The 20,815-nt window shown below is 37.4% G+C and overlaps 1 long non-coding RNA gene across 1 annotated transcript in view; it reads right to left on the bottom strand.

Moving 5' to 3' along the window:
* The window catches only part of LOC118522646 (uncharacterized), a 1,210,141-nt gene that overhangs the window by 1,178,257 nt on the left and 11,069 nt on the right, over positions 1-20,815 (bottom strand). Inside the window, exon 3 of the long non-coding RNA XR_013440670.1 lies at positions 13,490-13,525. This is a non-coding gene — a long non-coding RNA (uncharacterized LOC118522646). The remainder of the gene's footprint in view (positions 1-13,489; positions 13,526-20,815) is intronic.

Raw genomic sequence — 20,815 nt, 5'->3', positions numbered from 1 at the left:
TGCACCTACTAGAATGGCCAAAATCCAGAAAACTAACAACACTGAATGCTGGTGAGGATATGAAGTAACAGGAGATCTCATTCATTGCTGGTGAAAATGGAAAATGGTACAGAAACTTTGGAAGACAATTTGGCAGTTTCTTACAAAACTAAACATACTCTTATAATACAATACAGCCATCACACTCCTTGGTATTAACCTAAAAGGCTTGAAAATTTATATCCACACAAAAACCACCCTGGGAACAACCAAGAGGTCCTTCAGTAGGTGAATGGATAAACCATGCAGACAATAGAGTATTACTCAGTGTTTAAAAGAAACGAGCTATCAAACCATGGAAAGACAGGGAAGAACTTTAAATGCATATTATTACTAAGTGAAAGAAGCCAATCTGACAAGGCTATTAATACTGTATGACTACAACTGTATGACACTCTAAAAAAGGCAAAACTATGCAAAGAGTAAAGATTAGTTTGTCAGGGGCTGGGGGGAGGACTGGATGAATAAGCAGAGCATAGAAGATTTTTAGGGCAGTAAGAATATTCTGTATGATACTGTAATGGTGGATATATGTCATTATACATTTGTCCAAGCCCACAGAACATACACCAAGAGTGAATCCTATTGTAAACTATGGGCCAGGAGTGATAAAGATGTGTCAATGCAGGCTCACTGATTTTAACAAATGTACCATACCAGCGTATGAGAGGGACAAAGAATATGGGAACTCTGTGCTTTCTGCTCAATTTTGTTCTGAACCTAAAACTGCTCTAAAAAGTCTTTTTTTTTTTTTTTTAAACTGTATGGATTTCTTATGAATCAATTCATAATCCACTCCATTAGACAAAAGCCACACCCATAAATTTCAAAATAACTCCTTGAGCTTCCTATAAGGTCCTGAGGGACAGTGCTCTTAAAATTCTTAGAGAACCTTTTGTTTAATAAAGAAGATCTATGAAGCACTGCAGGTCCTCAGGTCCTTAAAGAGAATACTGTCTTTGTGAAGCATGACATTAAATTTCCTAAGGCCTCAAAAAAGAGTTTTATAATCATTCCCTTGGCTTCATTGTTAAATGACAATACTCTAGATTTGATCTCTTCCTGACAATACTCTAGATTTGATCTCTTTTCATTAGACTTTTCTTTTTTCTTTTTTTCTTTTTAAGTTTTTTTTTTTTCCATTAGACTTTTCTTAATTTGAGAATTGTCTGCCATCTGGAGAAACTAGAAAAGAGAGTTTTATTTTTGAACTCAGTAAGTTCTGGTTCCTTTATATTTAACAATTCTCTCCTTAGTTTATCTTTCTTTTTTTTTTTTTTTTCTTAGTTTATCTTTCTTACTCCAATCAGACTACTTTAACAAAATGCCAGAGTGGCTTATAAACAACGAAAATTTATTTCTCACAGTTCCAGAGGCTAGAAGCCCAAGATCAGGGTGCCAAAACTATTGGGTTCTGGTGAAGACCCTCTCTTACATTGCAAACTGCCTGTCACTGTATTCTCTCATGGTGGAAGGGGCTTGTCAGCTTTGTGGGGTCTCTTTTATAAAAGCACTACTCCCATTTATGAGGGCTCCAGCCTCATGACCCTAAGCACCTCCCCAAAGGCCCCAACTGCTAATATCATCACATGGGCATTAAGATTTAACCTAAGAATTTTGGAGGACACAACCATTCATACCATAATACTCTCTTCTATCATATTTTACTATAAGCAGCAAGAAACAGCCAGAAAATACCCCCTGGAAATACCTTTATCATGCAATTCATTGTCATCATGCAAACCATTTCCTATTTTCCACATTACCATAGGTGACAATGTTGCTGAACTTTCTGCTATTACATATCAAGGATCTTTTCACTAACTTCAAATTATATTTTTTCACTTTCCTTTAAACCTTCACTGACTTCCTCAAGGGCTATCAGGTTTCCACCAACCATCTTTTCAAAACCCTCCCATCTTCCGCCCACTGTCTAGTCCTAATTTGGCTTCAGCTACTGCTATATTTTTAGGTTTCTGTTACATGGCACCCCACTTGCAAATACCAGAATTATTTCAGTTTCTATAACTGCATAACGAATTACCCCAAAATTTAGGGATTTAAAAGAATATTATTTATTTTGTTCAAGAATCTGCAATTTGGGCAGGGCTTTCTGCTCCACTCAAAGGAGATATAAACAACAACAAAGAATTATAGATGCTTATAACAGATGTTAGTGTATATATGAGGGGCACAAAGGATTAGTGGTTAATTCCATCTGGGAAATCACAGAAAAAGTAACCCTGAGCCAAAGTTGGGTGCTGACATGAAGAGGAAAAGTAATATCAAACAGGGGATCATATACAAAAAAACTGCAAGTGTATTGATATAAATAAGTCCATTGAGGAAAGAGAACAGAAAGGAAAGAACTAGTAAGAGGTGAGGCTAAAAAGGAAGGCTGGGAACAGACAATGTTTTTATAGGAGTAAGCAAGAGGCCTGGGATCAAATCAGCTCTAACACTACCAGAAGCTACACCATGGGGAGTAGCTGCTACTGGGAACTATTGGGAACTGTGAAGAACTGCAGCTGCTAAAGAAAGGCCCCTAAGTTATAAGAAAGAATGCCAGGAAGTGCTGTCATGGAGAGAGGTTGTCAAAAGATACCACTTTAGTGGTACCTGATAGAAAAGCTACCAGGAAGAAAAGCAAGAAATGTCTTCAGCTGAACAGCCACAAGGTCAGGCTGGAGTTCCCTATGCATTCTGTATTACTAATTCAAACACCCAACCTTTTCCTTAGAGAGAAAGAAGGCTGCTCCCACTATTTACTTAATAGGCAGAGGTAGTAGTGACTATGAGAATTTCAATACAACTTCTCTCCAAAAAGTCAAGAGAAACTCAGTGAGGCCTACAGTTATTTATACAGACTGGATTATTCTCTCAGGTTCATGATGAAAAGCATAAACCTGGAAAAGAAGGTGGTATTTCTCTCTCCCTCTCTTCCCTTTCTCTCTCTCTCTGTCTCTCCATGTATGCACATGAATCTCTCTTTAACCTATTAGATTTCTTTTTTTTAATAGGAACTCTGTGCTATTTTATTTTTTTCATAACCACACATTAATAGCTTACTTCAAAGCCACCAGAAGCCAACAGCATGAACCTTATACTAAATCCTGGCTGTCTAGTACATGTTTTCTCTTAAAAGTGAAGTTTTTATTTGGCAGTGGCACTTTTTGGAATAGAAGTGAGAACAACATTTAAGAAAAGATTATTACTCTATAAAATAAGCACTATCTTAGTGAGCCTTCCTTTCCAGACAGATACAAAATCTAACTGCACTCCCTGTGCCTAAAGGAGTCATGACAGCAACAGAAGATCCTGTCAGTTCTTATAGCTCAAGTGGACAAGAATTATAGTGGAAACTTCAAATAGAATCACTGGTGCAACAACTGTAGCCACTAAGATAAGGATTTCAAGTAGATATGTATAGAGAATGGAAGCAGGAAAAATTGTCTCACGTTAAACTGACAAACCAGAGCACTACTCCCCATAACCTAAACCTCACTTATACTTAAAAACAAGCTTATACAAAACTTACGTAGAATCTAATCAGATTAAAAAAAAAAAAATTTCTTTTTTTTTAAGATCTGGATTCAGGCAGCTCTAGCAGAAGTTGCTGGATCTCTATTTTACTGTTTCAATACAGATATGACTCAGTTATTTATCTGTGTTTTTCTGATTTCTGCTCCTGTAACCAACAGCCTTATTGTTGTACTTCTGTTAAAAAAAAAAAAAATCACCCTCAACAAAGTTGAGATGGAGTACATAGCTCAACATCATAAAGGCCATATACGAAAGACCCACAGCTCCACAGCTAACATCACCCTCAACGGGGGCAAACCTGAGAGCTTTTCCTCTATGGTCAGGAACAAGACAGGGATGTCCACTCTCACCATTACTATTTAACATATACTAGAAGTCCTAGCCTCAGCAATCAGATAACAATAAAAGGCATCCAAATCAGCAAGGAAGAAGTCAAACTTTCACTATTCACAGATGACATGATACTCTATGTAGAAAATCCAGAAGATTCCACCAAAAAATTGATAGAACTGATACACGAATTTAGCAGAGTCACAGGATATAAAATCGATGTACAGAAATCTGTTGCATTTCTATACACCATTAATGAAGCAGCAGAAAATGAAATCAAGGAATCAATCCCATTTACAGTTTCACCAAAAAACAGTAAGATACCTAGAAATAAACCTAACTTGAGAGGTAAAAGATTTGTACTCTGAAAACTATAGAACGCTTATGAAAGAAATTGGACACAAAAAAATGGGAAATAATTCCACGTTCATGGACTGGAAGAACAAACATTGTTTTGTTTTGTTTTTAAGATTTTATTTACTTATTTGACAGAGATAGACACAGCGAGAGAAGGAACACAAGCAAGGGGAGTGAGAGAAAGAGAAGCAGGCTTCCTGCTGAGCAGGGAGCCTGATGCAGGACTTGATCCCAGGACCCTGGGACCACAACCTGAGCCGAAGGCAGACGCTTAATGACTGAGCCACCCAAGCGCCCCAGAACAAACATTGTTAAAATTTCTAAACTACCCAAAGCAATCAAACCTTTAATGCAATCCATATCAAAATACCACCAGCATTTTTCACAGAGCTACAGCAAACAATCCTAAAATTTGTACAGAACCACAAAAGACCCTGAATAGCCAAAGCAATCTTGAAAAACACAACTGGAGGCAACACAATTCCGGACTTCAAGCTCTGTTACAAAGTTGTAGTAATTAAGACAGTATGATACTGGCACAAACACAGACACATAGATCAATGAACAGAATAGAGAACCGAGAAATGGACCCACAACTATATGGCCAACTCATCTTCCACAAAGCAGGAAAGAATATCCAATGGAAAAAAGACAGTCTCTTCAACAAATGGTGTTGAGAAAAGTGGACAGCAACATGCAGAAGAATGAATCTAGACCACTTTCTTACACAATACACAAAAATAAATTCAAAATGGAAGAAAGACCGGATGCCTGGGTGGCTCAGTTGGTTAAGCGTCTGCCTTTGGCTCAGGTCACAATCCCAGGGTCCTGGAATCGAGTCCCACATCAGGCTCCTTGCTCGTGGGGAGACTGCTTCTCTCTGCCTGCCACTCCCCCTGCTTGTGCTCTCTACCTCTGACAAAAAAAATAAAATCTTTTTTTTAAAAAATGGATGAAAGACCTAAATGTGAGACAGGAAACCATTAAAATCCTAGAGGAGAACACAGGCAACAACTTCTTTGACTCAGCCAAAGCAACTTCTTACTAGAACTAAAAGGCAGCCTATGGAATGGGAGAAAATATATGCAAGTGCAAAAAGCTGATAAAGGTTAGTATCTAAAATCTGTAATGAACTTATCAAACTCAACACCCAGAAAACAAATAATCCAGTTAAGAAATGGCCAGAAGACATCTCCAAAGAAGACATCCAGATGGCTAACAGACACATGAAAAAATGCTCTCAACATCACTCATCATCAGGGAAATAAAAATCAAAACCACAATGAGATACCACCTCACACCTGTTAGAATGGCTAAAATTAACAACACAGGAAACAACAGGTGTTGGCGAGGATACAGAGAAAGGGGAACCCTCTTACACTGTTGGTGGGAATGCAAACTAGTGCAGCCACTCTGGAGAACAGTTTGGAGGTTCCTCTAAAAGTTAAACATAGAATCATCTTAGGACCCAGCAATTGTACTACTAGATATTTACCCAAAGGATACAAAACTATGGATTTGAATGGGCACATGCACCCTGATGTTTATAGCAGCATTAACAACAATAGCCAAATTATGGAAAGAGTCCAAATGTCCATCAACTGATGAACCGATAAAGAAGACGTGCTCTCTCTCTCTCTATATATGTGTATGTGTGTATACATATATAATGGAATATTACTTAGCCATCCAAAAGAATGAAATCTTGCCATTTGCAACAGTGTGGATGAAGGTAGAGAGTATTATACTAAGCAAAATAAGTCAGTCAGAAAAAGACAAATACCATATGATTTCATTTCTATGAGGAATTTAGGAACAAAACAGATGAACATAGGGGAAGGGAATAAAAAAAAGAGAGGGAAGCAAACCATAAGAGACTCTTAATTACAGGGGCACCTGGGTGGCTCAATCTTTAAGCGCCTGCCTTCAGCTCGGGTCATGATCCCAGGGTCCTGGGATCGAGCCCCGCATCGGGCTCCCTGCTCCGCGGGAAGCTGCTTCTCCCTCTCGCACTCCCCCTGCTTGTGTTCCCTCTCTCGCTGTGTCTCTCTCTGTCAAATAAATAAATAAAATCTTCAAAAAAAAAAAAAAAAAGACTCTTAATTACAGAGAACAAACTGAGGGTTACCGGAGGGGAGGTGGGTGGGGGGATGGGCTAAATGCGTGAGGGCACTTGTTGTGTTGAGCACTGGGTATTACATTTAAGTGATGAATCACTAAACTCTACTCCTAAAACCAATATTACACTATATGTTAACTAACTAGAATTTAAATAAAAATATGAAAAAAAAATCAAAGAAAGAAAGAATCTCATGGACCAGCAACTAGGTCAGGGCCCCTATGAGGGCAGTGCCTTCATGGCTGCATCTTGTAGGCTCCTGACCTGGCTACAGCTGCAGTGAGGAACACTGGATCCAACAATCACCAAGCAGCTATAAATGAGTTGGCAGTTATATGGAACTGCACAGAGCCACCATATACCAGGAACTGCCTAGAACTGCTTCCATGGCAGAGACCGTAACCATAACAAGTTCTACACAAACAGAGCAGTAGCCCTCTTTAGAATTTCCAGGCACTAATATATTCTCTTCTCAGCTCTAAGACCTCAGCCCCAAATCAGAGGAAACAGGAAAGTCCCACTTACCAACTTACTGCATTAGTCTCCTCTGAAATTTACATAAAATTATCTTTTAATTATTTATGTAGTAGTTCTATTTAACAGCCTTTTTAAAATGGAAATCTTTGGATAAAATCTTGTAGACTGCTGGGCAGCACAAATCCTTATATTCTTTTGATGTACGCAGTAGTTTCTTTACCCCAAAATTGTCCCTGGAAAAATCCTAATACACCTAAAAGGACTCACATTCCACTCCAAAATAAATAAGCAAAAAGTTCCCCATTCTATCCAAAAGAAAATAAACGAAGATATTTTTCCTTTGTTCAGCTAAAAACCTTTTGAAGGTCTTCTAGCTGCAACAGAGCTACAATAGTTACCATTTGGACTAGATGATTAGAATCTTGCATAATCTATTCTCAGGAGTGAACAAATATATTTTGGTTATTGACAAAAGGATAGACAAGCAGAAAAATAAAAGCAATTGTGTTTGGCTAGTGGTCTGGGTAGGAGGAGGTTGGGAGAAAAAAGGAGAACATTGCAAACTACAGCATTAGACACCTACTACAAAGCACACTCTCCATCACCCAGCTTAAAGATTCTCAAAAAAAAAATCTATTTTCTGCAAAATCTTCCTAAGACACCTCACAGAACTGCAATACTCATTTTGGAGGCAAGTGGTCTAACAATAAAGAAACAAGAAAAGGGAAACTACACAACTCCTAGAAGAAAACATAGGGGAAAAGCTCCTTGATATTGGTTTTGGAAATGATTTTATATCACACCAAAAGTATAAGCAACAAAAGAAAAATAAATAAGTGGGACAACTTCAAACTAAAAATTTCTGCACAGCAAAAGAAACAATCAACAAAATAAAAAGGCAACCTACAGAATGCAAGAAAATATCTGCAAACCACGTATCGGTAATGGGTTACTATTAAAATATACACACAAGGAACTCATACAACACAATAGCAAAAAATAATCCAATTTAAAAAATGGGCAGAGGACCTTAAGAGAAATTTTTCCAAAGAAGACATAACAAATGGCCAACAGGTATATGAAGAGATGCTCAACACCACTAATCATCAGCGAAATGCAAATCAAAACCACAATGAGGTAACTATCACCTCACACCTGTTAGAATGGCTAGTAACAAAAAGACAAAAATTTTGGCAAGGATGTGGAGAAAAGGGAAGACTTGTACACTCTTTGTGATAACGTAAACTGGTGTGGCCACCCTGGAAAATGGTATGGAAGTTCCTCAAAAAATTAAAAACAGAAATATCATACAATCTAGCAACTCCACTTCTGTTTATCTGAAGAAAACAAAAACATTCATTTGAAAAGATATATACACACCTATGTTTACTGTGGCATTGTTTACAACAGTAAAAATATGGAAGCAACCTAAGTGTCCATCAAAAGATGAATGGATAAAGAAGATGGGGTAAATATACATATACAATGGAATATTACTCAGCATAAAAAAAGAATGACATCGGGGCGGGGCGCCTGGGTGGCTCAGTCGGTTAAGCGACTGCCTTCGGCTCAGGTCATGATCTTGGAGTCCCGGGATCGAGTCCCGCATCGGTCTCCCTGCTCGGTGGGGAGTCTGCTTCTCCCACTGACCCTACCTCCTCTCATGCTCTCTCTCTCTCACTCTCTCTCTCTCAAATAAATAAAATCTTTAAAAAAAAAAAAGAATGACATCTTCCCATTTGTGACAACATGGATGGACCTAGAAGGTATTACACTAAGTGAAATAAGTCAGACAGAAAAAGGCAAATACCATATGATTTCACTTATATGTGGAATCTTAAAAAAAAGGGGGGGAGGCAAACAAACAAAACAGAACAGAAAGAGACTCATAAATACAGAGAACAAACTGGGGGTTGCTAGATTGGAGGGGTGTAGGGAATTGGCAAACAGGTGAAGGAGATCAAGAGATACAAACTTCCATTTATAAAATAAATCACAGAGATGAAAAGTACAGCATACGGAGTATAGTCAATATTTTAATAATGTTGTAGGGTGACAGATGGTGACTACACTTATTGTGAGCACTGAGTAACATATATAAATGTCGAATCACTACTGCTTCCTGAAACTAATATTGTATGTCACTTATACATATCCAATTACATATATATATATATACACACACACACACACACACACACACACAAACGTGCACACACACACAACAGAATATTATTCAGCCATGAGAAGGAAATCCTGCCATTTACTACAACATGGATGGATCTTGAGGGCATTATACTAAATGACATAAGTCAGACAGAGAAAGACAAATATTATATAACCTCACTACATATGGTATCTGAAAAAAGGCAAGCTAATAGAAACAGAGTAGAACGGTGGTGGGCAGGTGCCATAAGGGGCTGCAAGGTGGGGGAAATGGGAAGATGCTGGTCAAAGGTACAAACTTCAGTTATAAGATGAATAAGTTCTGATGATCTAATGTACAGTATGGTGACTATAGTTAAAAATATCATATTATATATTTGAAAACTGCTACAAGAATAGATCTTAAGGGGCACCTGGGTGGCTCAGTCGGTTAAGCATCCACCTTCAGCTCAGGTCATGATCCCGGAGACCTGGGACTGACCCCACATCAGGCTCCCTGCTTGGCTGGGCATCTGCTTCTCCTTCTCCCTCTGCTCCTCCCCTCCGCTCACGCGCACACACGTGCTCTCTCAAATAAATAAAATCTTTAAAAAAAAAAGAATATATCTTAAATGTTCTCACCAACAGACACAAAAACAGTGATTATGTGAGGTGATAAAGGTGTTAACTAACCCTATTGTGGTAGTCCTTTCACAATATATATCTGTATCAAATCACCACACCGTACACCTTAACCTTACACAATGTTATATGTCAATTGTACCTCAATAAAGTGGGAAAAAAAGAAAATGATTAACAGAAAAACAGGTGTCTATAACACACAAATAATGAGCAATTAAAAATATCCATTAATTTTACAAATTTATCCACCTATGTAAAACCTATGTTTGCCTTCACTGACTAAACATTAATTTAGAAGAATATCATCTTTTTTTTATTTTTTTTGAAGATTTTATTTATTTATTTGACAAACACAGAGAGAGAGAGAGCAGTAGCAGCAGAAGGAGAGGGAGAAGCAGTCTCCCCGCTAAGCAGGGAGCCTGATGTGGGACTCGATCCCAGGACCGTGGGATCATGACCTGAGCCAAAGGCAGACGCTTAACCGACTGAGCCACCCAGGCGTCCCTAGAAGAATATCATCTTAACTGTAGGTCCTTAAATGAGTTCAAAACCATGCCATATTAGAAACTGTCTCACACATTTATACATTTCTCAGATCTCAACAATAATAGCATTTCCTTGTAGGCTACAGTAAGAATTATGATCTTCACCTTGAGGGTCACAAAAAGTTATTGACACTTTTTAAAGAGAAGAGGATGTGATCAGATTTGCATTATAAAAGGAAGACCCCAGTTGTAGTATGGAGAATTAACTTCTGATATGTGTAGGGGTGGAGGGGGGGCTACAAGGGGTAGATGAATGATGCTATTGTAAAAATTGGTTAAAATATTATTGCAATGGTACATGAGTAGAATCTTGGATAATAATCTATGTCCAGATTATTATTATGCTAGTGTGGTAGCAGCAGGAAAAAAAAAAAAAAAGGATGAATTGCAGAGTAGTTAGAAAGTAAAACTGACAGGACTTGGCTTTGCATAGCATACAGGGAATGAGGGTGAGGGAGCTCTCAAAGACAGACAGTTGACCCTTAAACAAAATGGTTTCAACTGTGCAAGTCCACCTACATGCGGAATTTTTTTACAGCACAGTAATGTAAATGTATTTTCTCTTCCTTATGATTTTCTTAATAACATTTTCTTTTCTCTACCTTACTGTATTATAAGAATATAATATATAATACATATAACATACAAAGTATGTGTTAATCAACTGTTTATGTTACCAGTAAGGCTTCCAGTCAACAGCAGGCTATTAGTAAAGTTTTGGGAGAGTCAAGAGTTATATGCAGATTTTCAACTTTTCAGGGTCAGCACCTCTAACCCCCACATTGTTCAAGGGTCAACTGTATACAGTTTATATAGATACATACATACATACATACACACACACACACACACACACACACACACACACAAAGGAAACTATAAAACTTTATTTTCAAAAGTAAATTTTTAAATATATAGTGTAATATATCAATTCCTTAGAAAAGATGGCTGAACATAATTCTCTACCTCTCTTTGAATTAATACCCTTTGCAATATGACTTCATAGCTCTTCCCATCAAAAGGTACAGTCTATTCCCTTATTCCCTGAATCTAAGCTGGCTTTTTCACTTGTTTTGCCAAGAGTCCAACAGAAGTGACACTGTAAGTTCTAAGCCAGTTTTAAGTCTGTATTTCAGAAGTCCTTGCAATTCTGCTACCTTGCTTAGATCCCTGAAACTGTCATGTGAATAAGTTTAGATTAGCCTGCTCAGGATGAGAGAGACACAAGGCCCAACTGCCCCCAATGCCTCAGCCAAGAGTTCATCACTCTCATAAACACAGCCATCTAGTTAAACAGCTGAACAAAAATGCATGAGGGAGCCAGGCTGAGACCAAAACCATCCAGTTGATCCCAGCCTAATCTCCTGATCCACAAGATGGTGAGCTAAGTAAATGGTTGCTGTTTTAAGCCACTAAGCTTCGCTAAACCTTAGGAAGTTTCCTATACAACAAAAGACAACCAATAAATCTATCTAAGCTTTTCAGAGATTTATACCGGCCAGCTAGCTAGATTTAGTGATTGACTGAGTGATAACAACCAGAGTAAAGTCAAAGAGCAATGAAGGAACACTGAGAGCAGCCAGGCCCCTGCCTATACATCCTAAACTAAGCTTTCCAGTTGATGTAACTCACCCACAGAGACAGAGCCCTCAGTCAGCCTTCCACTCAGAAAGGAAACCTATCAGAAGTATATCTATTTATTCAATAACAGAGAAAACTCACATCAGCTTCCAGTAATCATCAATGTATTCTTTATTCTTAAAAACAAGTTTGAAGAATTTCCAAACATATGAAGAAAACTGGGAGCAGGGAAGAAAAAAAAAAAAAAAGAAAGAAAAAGAAACTAATTTCAGAGATCATTCTCAAAGATTATTAGTCCCAAAGAATATTCAGGAAGAAGACAATGTAAAAAAATTCTAACTAGTATCTTTACAGAATTTTAAGATAATGTATCTATAAAACATGAACAGGATGCCATAGAAACAAAGAACACTAAAGGAACAGAGTTCTTTGAAAATAAATATGACTGCTGAAAACATTTTTCAAAAGAAGGACTGAAAAATAAAGACAAGGACATTTCCTAAAACATACAGCAAAAAGAGAGAAAAATACAGAAGAACAAATGATACAAGAAATGGAGAATAAATTAAGAGATTCAACATCAGACTAAGAGAAGTTCCAGAGAAAGAAAAGCAAGAAAATATAGAGGAAATAATCAATATGAGACAGGAACCCATCAAAATCCTAGAGGAGAACACAGGCAGCAATCTCGTTGACCTTGGCCACAGCAGCTTCTTATTAGACACATCTCCAGAAGCAAGGAAAACAAAAGCAAAAATGAACTATTGGGACTTCATCAAGATAAAAAGCTTTTGCACAGCAAAGGAAACAATCAACAAAACTAAAAGGCAACCTATGGAATGGGAGAAAATATTGGCAAATTACATATCAGATAAAGGGATAGTATCCAAAAATCTATAAAGAACTTATCAAACTCAACACACAAAAAACAAAAAATCCAGTCAAGAGATGGGCAGAAGACATGAACAGACATTTCTCCAAAGAAGATATACAAATGGCTAACAGACAAATGAAAAAAATAAGATCAATATCTAGACACATTCTTTAGATTTCTGAGCATAAGTTGTATAAGGAAAATATCTTAAAACCTCCCAGAAAGGCAAGAAATAAACAGGCATCAAGCTTCTCAGTAACAGCACGAAATTCTAGAAGGCAATATGGCATGTCTTTAAAGTTCTGAAGGAAAAATGTTTCGAATTTAAAATTCTATATCCACAGGTCCATCAAGTATAAGGATCAAAAAAAAAAAAACATTTTCAGACACTTAAGAACCATAAAATTTGTTACCAGGCAATGTTCTGAAGATACTGAAAATGTTATTCAGTAAAATGAAGTGAGAAACAAAGAAAACACTGGATCTAAGAAATAGAAGATCTACCCCAGGATCATAGCAAAGAAACAAAAAATCCAGAATGATAACTCTGCAGCCAACCTAGAGAGTAACAGATCCCAAGTGGATCAGAAAGACAAAAGGCTCTAAAAGGACTGTCACCAAGAAGAAAGTAGATTCTATAACCCAGTATGACAGAGAAGGCAGATAATTTTCAGAATGAAGGTTTCTTATTCTTTTGTTAATCAGAAGAAAAAACAGTTAAGTCCTAACTCTAAAAGGAAAAACAATACATAAGAAAGTCAAGGTTCAATTATAAAGAAAATTAAAATATTACATAATTTTGAGAAATTTACATAGAAGAAAAAATAATCCATTTACCTTGATCCCAGAAGCATTATCCTCAGGGTGATGACTCTGGACACAGACAAAGAAATACAATCACAATATATACTATTTGGTTCTGTATTATATAATCATAATAAGTTAAACAGTTAAAAGTTGTTTAATGGTTTTAACTTTTAGAATAAATTGAAAGCATGGAAGAGTTAACTACAATTACAGAAAAATTTTAACACTAATAGAAATTACTCATATAGTACTTATTATGTACCAAGTCCTATTTTAAATGTTTTACATATATTAAATTATTTAAGCATCATAATAATCTTGTGAAATAAATACCACTATTATCCCCATTTTACAGCTGAGGAAAGTGAGGCACAAAGAGATTGAATAACTTGCCAGTTCATACAGCTAGGATGTTCTATGGCCTGGATTTGAAACCAGGCAGCCTGGCTCTAATGTTTACATTCTTTTTTTTTTTAAAGATTTTATTTATTCATTTATTTGAGAGAGTGAGAGAGAGAGAGAGAGCACATGAGAGGGGGGAGTGTCAGAGGGAGAAGCAGACTCCCTGCCGAGCAGGGAGCCTGATGCGGGACTCGATCCCGGGACTCCAGGATCATGACCTGAGCCGAAGGCAGTCGCTTAACCAACTGAGCCACCCAGGCGCCCTAATGTTTACATTCTTAACCACAATGTTATATTGCCTTCTTTAAATAGAATATAACTATTATCAACTGATAATTTTAAAGTAAATAGATATCTGACAGAAGTTAAAAGGCAGAAAGGAGGTAAAAGAGTTGAAGTAAAGGGTATAAGTGATAATATCCTCACTTTATAAAATGAGAAATAAGAGATACTGTTAATAGTTAATGGAACATGAAATAGAGTTTTAGGTATACTGGAATTGCAAAGATAGACAAAATAACATCAATAATATATAACTATATAAAATTTGAAGTAGCACAAGAGTAGCGTAAATGAACTAAATCCTCATCTTTAACGGCAGGTCATCAACAGTTACTGCCTTAGATGATGAATCAAGAAACAGTGATGTAAGTATATTATTTTAAATTATAGAGGCATTCATTAGAGGACAACAATAATTAAAACCTGCTTGCAGCATTTCAGACAGGCTAGTATAGTACAGCATTTAAAAGTATAAGCTTGGGACGCCTGGCTTCAGCTCAGGTCATGATCCCAGCTTCCTGGGATCGAGTCCCACATTGGGCTCCCTGCTCAGTGGGAAGTCTGCTTCTCCCCCTGCCTGCTGCTCCCCCGTGCTCACCCGCGCGCTCTCTCTCTCTCTCTGACAAATAAATAAAATCTTTAAAAATTTTTTTTAATAAAAATAAATAAATAATAAAAGTATAAACTCTGGGGGTGCCTGGGCAGCTCAGGCGGTTAAGCGTCTGCCTTTGGCTCAGGTCATGATCCCAGGGTCCTGGGATCAACCCGCATGGGGCTCCCTGCTCTGCAGGCAGTCTGCCTCTCCCTCTCGCTCTGCCCTTGCTCGTGCTCACTCATGTGTGCACACTCTCTCTCTCTCTCTCTCAAATATATAGAAAAATAAATAAAATCTTTAAAAAAAGAAAAGAAGTATAAGCTCTGGATCAAAACTTCCTGGGATCAAAACCCAACTCCTCTACTTAGTATTAATAGCATTACTGAAGAAGGTTACTCACTCTTCTCGATTTCCTTATCTGAAAATGGCTAATTCATTTGGATATTACGGTTAAAAGAGTTAATACTTGTAGAGCATTAAAACTGACTAGCCCATGTAAGTAAGTCCTAAATAAAGGTTAGGTAGCAGCTATGAATTAGAAGAAAGAACACAACACATGAATGAACAAAGACGCTCACACAAGTTTAAATTTAGTTTCCAATTACTTAGCCTAATATCCAAAATCTTATCAGTAGTGAGACGGACACTCAGAGCAGGCATAGATGTAGAATATCTCAGCACTGCTTCCACTGGCCTCGAGAGTCCTGCACTACCAGCAGGAGGGCAAGGTAGGGTCTGGCAATATCTGACAAGCCGAATTGTTATGGTTCTACTTCTCTTTTAAATTCAGGGCTTACATCATCATTTTGGGAAGAACCACCCCTAACAAGCCATATCCTTTAATGGGAAGAAATTACAAACATCTGGGTTCCTGCTGGTTCTTGAGCCAAATCCAGTGCCGATAAGGCCGCAACTTTATTTAAGAGGAGAAAACAGAATCAATATCCAGATGTTCCCAAACATCCTTGCTTCCTCCAAGTCTCTAGTGTTTGGAAAAACTGTTTCTCCACAGATTGCCTCTGAGGAGTAGAACTGGGATTCTGATCTCTGTAGAAAACATTGAAAATCATGGCCCCTGTGATATATCTCATTAGCTCACTAGGAAAAAAGGACACATATAAAAATATGACGAACTTTACAACACAGACAAGATAAAGGGAATGGAATAAAAGATACAGAATTTTACAAAATAAAACTGAGTAAAGAGAAGTCAAAGCATTCTAAGTAAAAGGAATACAATGAGCAAAAATAGGAAAGCAACAATGCAAAAGGAGAGCTTAGGCAACATAGGTACTTCAGTTTGACTGAAAGAAAAGATTTATATGAAAATACACTGTGAAAGGCCATGGAGAACCTGCAGCCTTTGTGTGTATGCAACAAGCAGAGTTATGAAGGAGTAAGGTATTTCAAAATGTTTAATCTTTCTTTCTACACTTATCTCTCTAGATGACTCAAATGGTCTCATAATCTTAAATATTATCTCTACGCTGATGACTTCCAGACCTCCTTCCTGAACTTCAGTCTAGTATACCCACATGAACCTAGACAGTCTTACTCAGCATGGATGTCAAGCAGGCATCACAAACTTAGCACATGCCAAGCTTAACTCCCGAAAATCCCCTGCCAAACCTGCTCCTCTCAGAGCCACCTACATTCCCAATTAATGGCAATTCCATCCTTTAGCTGCTCAGGCCAAAGACGTTCAAATGATCCTTGACTCTTCTTTTCCTTTTGTACCTCACATCCAATCCATCAGAAAATTATGTTGGCTCTACTTCAAATATTCCCAAACCAGAATACCTCTCACTACTCCCACTGCTATCACTGAAGTCTGGGCCACCATTATCTCTGACCAGGATTGATGTCAAAGATCCTAACTGATCTCCCTATCTCCCCTTGCTCCTCAATATGGGTACCACAATGATTCTGTTAACATGTAAGTCAGATGATTTCACTTGTATGTTTCATTAAGAGTAAAACCACACTCCTAATATTGTGACCTACAGTCTGTGTCTTCCCACTCAAATCTCTCTCCCCTTGATTCCTACTACTAATCTTCCACTCTGCTCCTCCCCAGTATTCAAACATGCCAGGCACACCTGTACCTTGAGGTCCTTTGCACCTGCTGTTCCCTTTGCCTGGAACACTCCTTCCCCAGATATTCCCTCCCCACTCAATTCAAGTCCCTATTCGAATGCCACCTTTACAGAAGGGCCTTCATGGCCACTTTATCCAAAATGTCAACCTTTCACCCTTGATACTCCCTTCATACTCCATCATTTTTTTTTTCTCCTTTGCAGTTATCACCATTTAACACACTATATATTTTGCTTACTTGTCATTCTTCTATCCTTACTAGACCAGGAGTCATACATATCTATTTGTTTTGTTTGTTGATTACTCTATCCTTAGCACCTAAAAGAGTCCTTGACACATAATAAGCACTCAATAAATATTTGTTAAATGAATGAAAGAACATGACAATACTGTATAAAATACATTATAAGGAAAAGAAATTATAGTTAGAATACCATATTCTCAAAAACATTTGTTGATTACCAACCATGATGCAAGTCTTTTGTGGGATACAAAGATGAAAAAGACAATGATGAGAAAGAGACACAATCAACTATAATCCAAAATAGCTTTTCACAACTTTCATGTGAAACTTACAGAGAAAGTGGTATGGATGGAAGTGGAGGGAATTATGCTAAGTGAAGTAAATCAAGCAGAGAAAGACAAGTATCATATGATTTCACTCATATGTGGAACATAAGCAATAGCACAGAGGACCATAGAGGAAGGGAGGGAAATCTGAAGGGGGAGAAATCGGAGAGGGAGATGAACCATGAGAGACTATGGGCCCGGGAAACAAACTGAGGGTTTCAGAGGGGAGGGGGGTGGGGGGAGGGGGTAACAGGGTGATGGGTACTAAGGAGGGCACATGTTGTGATGAGCACTGGGTGTTATACACAACTAATGAATCACTGAACACTACATCAAAAACTACTGATGTGCTATACAGTGGCTAACTGAACATAATTTTAAAAAGATACTATTCATATTAACAATGAAAAAAAGAGGGGCGCCTGGGTGGCTCAGTCGTTAAGTGTCTGCCTTCGGCTCAGGTCATGATCCCAGGGTCCTGGGATCGAGCCCCACATCGGGCTCCTGCTCTGTGGGAAGCCTGCTTCTCCCTCTCCCACTCCCCCTGCTTGTGTTCCCTCTCTCACTGTGTCTCTCTCTGTCAAATAAATAAATAAAATCTTTAAAAAAAAAAAAAAAAAAAAAAACAATGAAAAAAAGAAAGTGGTATAAAAACTCAAGAGAAAATTCTATTGCTAGGAAACTACTGCACTAATACAAGCATCAGGTGACCAGGCACTATACTAGATAGAGTGCAGTAACAATGGAAAAGAGTCAGATGTGATAATGATCATAACAACGGACAGAAATAGTAGGATTTGGTGACTAGCTGAATAGGGAAAGACATGACCACTAAGTGTCAAGCTTAGATAATATAAAGAATAGCGGTGCCATTTAGAAAGAAGGAAGGAAGGAAGGAAGGAAGGAAGGAAAGAAAGAAAGGAAAAGAAAAGAAAAGAAAAGAAAAAGAAAGAAAGAAAAAGAAAGAGAAAGAAAGAAAAGAAAAGAAAAAAATAAATAAAAGGAGGGACGGGGGAGGAAAGGAGGGGGAGAGAAAGGAAAGGAAAGAAAAAGAGAAAAAAGAAAAGAGGAGGTTTAAAGTGGACGGAAAAATGTTAAGTCCAACGTTAGACACATTTTGTTTGAGGTAATAGCAGACCATACAAGAGAAAATTTCAGGACACAGTTCTAGATTCAGAGCTGTAACTCAGGGTTAAGAAATACAGACTTAAAAGTTATTTTCCCACAGAGAGATAACTGAACTTTCTGAAAAAGGTAAGATTTCTAAGCAAAAGACTAAAGGCAAAAGCCATGGGAAATAGGCAAACTTACAGACAGGGGGAGGAAGAGGTACAAATGAACATGACAGAGAAAAACTTGAGAGGAAGAAATAAAACCAGGACATCTCACTATATATATATATATGCCACAGCTATAAAAATTTATCCTGGCTTTTAAAAAATAACAAGTTACCATCTATTTTCATATTTAATAATTTTGCAAATATGTTCATTAGGTACTCAAAATCTCAGATGAAATCAAAGCAGTATTTCAGTTCAATTTTGTCTTCAGAATTGTCAGACTAGTGCAATGAGACATTTTCCTGGTAACCTCTGAAACAAAAAAAAACAGTTGTACTTTTGCACATGTAATGGAGCGTGGATGTAAGATAAAGAATATGATACAAGACTGTCACCTAGGAAACCACTTAATATCATGGCAAATTGCTCAGCTTTATAATGTAATTCAACCTTGCTCTGTATCTGCCCCAGTTCTATATATAAAAAGTATTCAATATATATTCATTTATACCGACAGCAAACAGGACAACAAAACAGAGAAATAGGTAAATTTTAAATAATTAGTGAGGGGAAAGAAGGGAAATGGGAAGCCACTGTTTAATGGGTATAGAGTTTCAGTTTGAAAAAATGAAAAAGTTCTAGAGATGGGTGGTGGTGACAGTTGTACAATGTGACTATACCTACTGCCGCTCAACTATACACTTAAAATGGTAAATTTTATGTTATATATATTTTTCTACAGTTAAAAAAGTAACTAGTTCAGCTCATATTTTGTGCTATAAGCTAAATGTTAATTCTCCAGGAGAATATAGTTATATCAATATTTTTTTAATCCTATGTCTCTGAATTCATAACTATAATTCAGCAATGAGGAGAAAAAGCTTTGATCCAAGATGAAACTGACAAAGGAAAATAGAGAACAAGATGAAAACAGGTTTTTTTAGCATTTTTACTTTTTTTTATTTTAATTTTTATTTTTTTTAAAGATTGTATTTATTTGACAGAGACAGAGACAGACACAGCGAGAGAGGGAACACAAGCAGGAGGAGTGGGAGACGGAGAAGCAGGCTCCCCGCGGAGCAGGGAGCCCGACGTGGGGCTTGATCCCAGAACCCTGGGATCATGACCTGAGCCAAAGGCAGATGCTTAATGACTGAGCCACCCACGCGCCCCTAATTTTTATTTTTTAAGTAAACTCTACGTACACTGTGGGGCTTGAACTCAAGACCCCAAGATCAAAAGTTGCGTGCTCCACTGAATGTGCCAGCCAGGCACACCAAAAACAGTTTTTTTTAATTCAAAATAATTTTTATGAATTATTCTTCCTTATTTTGCTTACTTAGCTTCATATTAAAGCTAGAATAAATTTGGCAACAACATACCAATAAGCCAACCATCTAAGTTCTTAAAGGCTGAATTAAAAAGAAATGTTTCAAAGAGGCAAAATTTAAAATGTACTCACTACTACTAGTGCCATGAGAAATCAGCAACAGACATATGGGAATGAATGATCTTTAGCATACAATAGCTCAAGCAGTCACCAAATAAACAGGAAATGCTCATGGTATCTAGTATCTGGTCAGCTCTCTGTGTGTGCACTTGATTTTTAACTCTGCCGGGGCTCTTCTCCCTCGCACCTCCTCTGTGGTACAAATCATATCAGCACATCTCCTCCATTTATAGTCTAAAACCTTGTTATCCCTCGTAGAAATGATGCAACGCTTTACAACCATCCAAATCCTATTCCCCTTCAAGAAGAAATCTCATCTTCTTCATGAAATCTTCTACCAATCCAAAATACACTGATCTCTTCATTGCTAAATTCTCATATCCTTTGTAGTCTAAATTAGTACTTCCTGAACTATCTGTAGTAAGATGCCATTTTTAAAAATTTTCTAATCCATTTTGGACTGATACTTTCATAAAATGAAATTACCAGGAATTTTTTAAACCTGGAAAATAGAAGTAAAAATTTTTTATTATAAATTCAATAGACATAAAATTACTGTCAAATTTCTTTTTTTAAAGATTTTATTTATTTAGTAAGATAAGAGCGTGCATGCAGACAAGTGCGGGGATGGGCAGAGGGAGGGAGGGGGAGAGAGAGAGAAAGAATCTAAAGCAGACTCC

The sequence above is a fragment of the Halichoerus grypus genome, chromosome 8 (genome assembly GCF_964656455.1).
Source record: "Halichoerus grypus chromosome 8, mHalGry1.hap1.1, whole genome shotgun sequence".
Classification (NCBI taxonomy): domain Eukaryota; kingdom Metazoa; phylum Chordata; class Mammalia; order Carnivora; family Phocidae; genus Halichoerus; species Halichoerus grypus.
Note: the sequence above shows the minus strand (reverse complement) of the source record. Positions and strands in the feature narration are given on the sequence as shown.